This window comes from Rhipicephalus microplus, unplaced genomic scaffold, assembly GCF_043290135.1.
Source record: "Rhipicephalus microplus isolate Deutch F79 unplaced genomic scaffold, USDA_Rmic scaffold_943, whole genome shotgun sequence".
NCBI lineage: Eukaryota > Metazoa > Arthropoda > Arachnida > Ixodida > Ixodidae > Rhipicephalus > Rhipicephalus microplus.
The window spans coordinates 12,501-17,845 of NW_027465495.1; the positions used below are offsets into that span (position 1 = coordinate 12,501).

The 5,345-nt window shown below is 58.4% G+C and overlaps 3 non-coding genes across 3 annotated transcripts in view; all 3 read right to left on the reverse strand.

Annotated features, from left to right (window-relative positions):
• LOC142795905 (large subunit ribosomal RNA) overlaps positions 1-108 on the reverse strand; it is a 3,958-nt gene extending 3,850 nt beyond the window's left edge. Inside the window, exon 1 of the ribosomal RNA XR_012893400.1 lies at positions 1-108. This exon is cut by the window's left edge and continues 3,850 nt beyond it. This is a non-coding gene — a ribosomal RNA (large subunit ribosomal RNA).
• Positions 109-1,262: 1,154 nt separating this feature from the next.
• On the reverse strand, positions 1,263-1,415 carry LOC142795903 (5.8S ribosomal RNA). Its single transcript, XR_012893398.1, has one exon. It is a non-coding gene; the product is annotated as a 5.8S ribosomal RNA (ribosomal RNA).
• Positions 1,416-3,134: 1,719 nt separating this feature from the next.
• On the reverse strand, positions 3,135-4,949 carry LOC142795904 (small subunit ribosomal RNA). The gene has a single exon (XR_012893399.1). It is a non-coding gene; the product is annotated as a small subunit ribosomal RNA (ribosomal RNA).
• Between the last annotated feature and the right edge of the window lie 396 nt (positions 4,950-5,345).

The following is a 5,345-nucleotide window of genomic DNA, read 5'->3' on the forward strand; positions in this document are numbered from 1 at the left end:
CTCGGTCCCGTTTCGCTCGCAGCTACTCGGGGAATCCCTGTTGGTTTCTTTTCCTCCGCTTAGTGATATGCTTAAATTCAGCGGGTTGTCTCGCCTGATCTGAGGTCGACAGCGGATACATTCGCTTCCATCAACTTCCTGCACGACCGCGTGCGCTCGCCCTACCAAGTGCGCCCGCAACCCTGTACAGGGCCACTTCTTCACAAGGCTGGCAATCGGCTTCCCCGCTGCACGCGTGCGGCGCACAACCGGTGTGACGTGGAAGTGACGGGACACGTTCGTAAACCCATCGCGAACCGAGTACGACGCCCTACCAAGTGCGCCCGCAACCCTGTACAGGGTCACATCTTCACAAGGCTGGCAAGCGGCATTCCGCTGCGCGCGTGCGTCGTCCGAGCAGTTGCGTGATAAACGACCGTGTCGAAAGCCCAAACACCGCCGAGGCCAGTCGCCGCCGCCGCAAGGGCAGCCACGCAGCCTGGCGAGAGGCATCGTCTCGTGTAGCGTCGCCCCCGCCCCAACTGGAGTGGCCCAGTTTTTTGAACGGGACGGGAACTGCGAAGCACTTAGACCGACGGCGGACTACGACGAGAACGCCTTAAGCTTCGCCAACGTTTCGCCAACTCGTGCGGGAGACTTTTTCCGCTTCGCGGCAAGTCGTCGCGCCGTGCTCTCCGCATCAACCGCGTACGCAGCGAACCGCAAACGTCGGGCGCAGCCTCCTCACCTCCCTGCGCTTTGCGCGCGAACGTTCCCTGTTCGCGCGGCAAAGCCTGGAGGAGGCACGGCCCCGCAGCGTGTTCGAGCGCCCGGTCTACGGGACACCCTGCTTACTTCGAGGGCAACAAGCGCAACGCAAGGCTGCGATCTCGCGCACTTTGCGCACGGCTGGAGAAGCTTTGCTGGCCGGCTTTCGCTCCTCGTGTTTACCGTGCGTTAAAGTTGCGCGTCCGTGGCTCTCGCAGCTCTTGCGCGCCCGGTCGCAGAGAGGAGTACGCAACCTCGACCGCACTTTCCCTGCAGGCTTCCTTCCGACTCGAAGTCCTGCGGCGGTCTCAACGAGGTGCCACATCCTCAATGCAGTCGGTCGCCCCCGTTTCGGTTGGGCTCTGGCACGACGGTCGCCACCGTCTCGCCCTTGAGTGGCCGCTGTTGGCGCTCGCTGTGAGGTGTTCAGCGTGCTGTCCGTGTTGCCGACGCGGTCAAAACGAGTCGACGGCTCACGTTCCCTTGTGCGCCGAAGGCTCTCTTGATATGTGATCCGACCCTCAGACAGACGAAGCCAAGGGAAGACCCAAGGCCGCAATGTGCGTTCAAAGAATCAGTGCTCAGTGTGTCCTGCAATTCACACCAAGTCTCGCAGCTGGCTGCGTTCTTCATCGACCCGAGAACCGAGTGATCCACCGCTTAGAGTCGTGAAAAAGTGTTTGTTCAATTCCGTACAGTCAAAACCAAACGTTTCTGGCACTCGGCCAAACAGTGGCCAAGAAGGGCGCTTTTCAGCGCACGCTTGGACTCCAAAACTCTGCCGCGCCTTTTTCGGCTGCCGCAAATCGAGCAAACGGTGTGTTTCGGACGGCGTTTCGCTTCCGCTACTTGCGAGTGCTTTCGTGGTCCACCCCTCTATAAATACTCGGGAGGCGTCGAAGCCGGTTCTCCAAGCCGGACCCGTAGGTATCGTTGTGTGCTCGCTCTCATTGGCCCGCCTAACCAGAAAATGCCTGCGGTACACCCATTTGGATAAGAGTGCACGCAGATGCGGGCCTCGACGGCTACACATTTCCTCGGGCGGCCGCCTCCCGGCCTCCGTGGAGCGCGGGATGCACGGTCCCATCGACAAGCCTCTCCCGTTTTTACCGTGGCGTCGCGGTTCACCACGGCGGGCGGGTCGGTCTCCTCCGCATAAAAAGGGGGACCCCCGCTTTTTGTTCCACGAAATCGCACAAGCTTTTTTCGCATCCACGGTTTGCCACCGCACACCAAAATGCCGATCCGGCTGCCTACTTTAGCCAACAGGTGGAGCCAGGCGCGCCGTACTTGCGCGGCACTTCCCACGTCCACCGAAGTCGGTGCCAAGGACCACTTTCGGCGCCGGAGCCGCGTACGAGCCTACTCGAGGCGGAAGAACGAAGCCAGCAAGGGCCTGGCCGCAAGTGCGTTCAATTGTCGGGACGTCCAAGTCCCTCGTTCTTCCGTGCTTCCTCTTTCGGCAAGTCGTTGCGGCACCTTCCCAAAGCGCGCAGACCCGCTAATCGCGACGAGCGCGACGTGGCCGTGCCGCCTTTCCCTCGGCAGCAAGCAAAACGCCTGGCAACGTCGACGCTCCCCTAACCGCGATCTCGCACCGTGTTTCGTGTGGCGAATTCAAAAGCCGGCCGGCGCTGCTGCAACCATTACGGTCGGTACGCATACGCCGCGGAGGGCGGGACGGTCATCGGAGCGTGCGGTTCCTCCATCGAGTACTGCGCACCTCGGCCGTCGCATCGCCGTGCCATGACCGGCCGCGCGTCAACGCGAACCGGTGCCAGCGAGATCCCTCGCCTGCAAGAACCGACCGGCAGCCTCCGTCACCCGAGGACGCGGAGGCGCTTGCCGCGGACGGCGGGACGGTATGCACTGGTGCACAGCGGACCCGTCACATCGCCAGTTCCTTGACCGACCGCCGACGCTTGTGCCGTTCCTCTCGTACTTGGCAGTCGCCGCGCGATTGTCGGGTCTCGTTCTTGCACGCTCGAACGGTCGGGAGGGCACTCGGCTGGCGTTTCGGGAACGCGCAGCCTCGCCTTCTACCGACGTAACCACGACTCGCCGTTCGCGCTCCGCCGCTCCTGTTTACAGTACTAGGCGGTCCCGCAGCGGTCGGGTCGCGCATTTCGAGCGCTTCGAGCCACGGTGCAGTGGCGGGTCGAAAGCCGACCTATGAGTGCGTTGCGCCGTTTGTACCCGCGTCCGCCACCTGGCCGACCGTCCAAGGTCGCGGTGTTGGCGTCCGCTGGGCGCAACAATTTGTCACGGGGTGCCGCTCCACATTCAGGCAGCCCCGTGGGGAAAAGCCGACCCCGCGTCCAAACGGGGTCAGCGGCAGAAAGTGTCGGGCGCAGACGCAGCTGAGGCGCTCACCCTTCACAATCCGTTAATGATCCTTCCGCAGGTTCACCTACCGAAACCTTGTTACGACTTTTACTTCCTCTAAATGATCAAGTTTGGTCATCTTTCCAACAGACCGGCGCAACCGAAAGGCCGCGCCGGACATCGGTCCGAAGACCTCACTAAATCATTCAATCGGTAGTAGCGACGGGCGGTGTGTACAAAGGGCAGGGACGTAATCAACGCGAGCTTATGACTCGCGCTTACTGGGAATTCCTCGTTCAAGGGGAACAATTGCAAGCCCCTATCCCAATCACGAAAGAAGTTCCACGGGTTACCCAGTCTTTTCAGACAGGGATAAAGACACGCTGCTTCCTTCAGTGTAGCGCGCGTGCGGCCCCGGACATCTAAGGGCATCACAGACCTGTTATTGCTCTGTTTCGTGCGGCTAGGAGCCGCTTGTCCCTCTAAGAAGGTTGTAAGGTGCTGGGAACCCCGCACCTATTTAATAGGCTAGAGTCTCGTTCGTTATCGGAATTAACCAGACAAATCGCTCCACCAACTAAGAACGGCCATGCACCACCATCCACCGAATCAAGAAAGAGCTCTCAATCTGTCAATCCTCCCAGTGTCCGGGCCGGGTAAGTTTTCCCGTGTTGAGTCAAATTAAGCCGCAGGCTCCACTCCTGGTGGTGCCCTTCCGTCAATTCCTTTAAGTTTCAGCTTTGCAACCATACTTCCCCCGGAACCCAAATACTTTGGTTTCCCGGAAGCTGCCCGCCGAGTCATTTGAGTAACTCAGGCGGATCGCTGGTTGGCATCGTTTATGGTCAGAACTAGGGCGGTATCTGATCGCCTTCGAACCTCTGACTTTCGTTCTTGATCAATGAAAACATTCTTGGCAAATGCTTTCGCAGTAGTTCGTCTTGCGACGGTCCAAGAATTTCACCTCTAGCGCCGCAATACGAATGCCCCCGTCCGTCCCTTTTAATCATTACCTCGTATTCCAAAAACCAACAGAACAGAAACGAGGTCTTGTTCTATTATTCCATGCAAGTTTATTCAGGCGACTCGCCTGCGTTGAGCACTCTAATTTTTTCAAAGTAAAAGCACCGGCCATCTCGAGGCACACAATGAAGTGCACCAAGAAAGAACCGGCATGATGTTCAGTCCGAGCCGTCGCATCGGGTAGATGCACTACTCGTCTGGAACTGAGATCCAACTACGAGCTTTTTAACCGCAGCAGCTTTAGTATACGCTATTGGAGCTGGAATTACCGCGGCTGCTGGCACCAGACTTGCCCTCCAATTGATCCTCGTTAAAGGATTTAGAGTGTACTCATTTCAATTACGGGGCCTCAAAAGAGTCCCGTATTGTTATTTTTCGTCACTACCTCCCCGTGCCGGGAGTGGGTAATTTGCGCGCCTGCTGCCTTCCTTGGATGTGGTAGCCGTTTCTCAGGCTCCCTCTCCGGAATCGAACCCTGATTCTCCGTTACCCGTAACAACCATGGTAAGCAAGTAACCTACCATCGAAAGTTGATAAGGCAGACACTTGAAAGAAACGTCGCCGGCTCGTGGCCATGCGATCAGCACAAAGTTATCCAGAGTCACCACACAATACGGGCCGAAACCCGATCGATCTTGGTCTAATAAAAGCACCCGTTACCCAAAGGGCTCCAGGCTCACTGCATGTATTAGCTCTAGAATTGCCACAGTTATCCAAGTAGGAAGAAACGATCTAAGGAACCATAACTGATTTAATGAGCCATTCGCGGTTTCGCCTTATTTCGGCATGTACTTAGACATGCATGGCTTAATCTTTGAGACAAGCATATGATTACTGGCAGGATCAACCAGGTAATCGTTCGACTGCGCGTCCGTCCTCGCCCTCGGCGGGCCGGACGCAGTCTGTGTGCGGCGGAGGCCACCTTCAGGCGCCCCAACACGCTTATTTTGCACTCCGAGATGACGGCGTTCGAGCTCGCTACGGCACAACCTTCCCGAAAGACGAGTGGGAGCCGTGCGGCAAGAAGCACGTTCATGCTCGCTCTTTTTCGTTGCATCGACTCGGTCGCGCCGTGCGGGTTGCCCAAGCCCGCTGCACTGTCGGTGGACCGGCCGGAACTAGCAACGGAGCCGAGACTGCAAAGCCGCCAGACGACGGGTCACGCCCGCGTCTTCGGCGCTTTCGCATCTGAATCGCCCGAGGACGACACGGAACACACCTCGATATCGTGGTAAAACGGCACCGTCCGA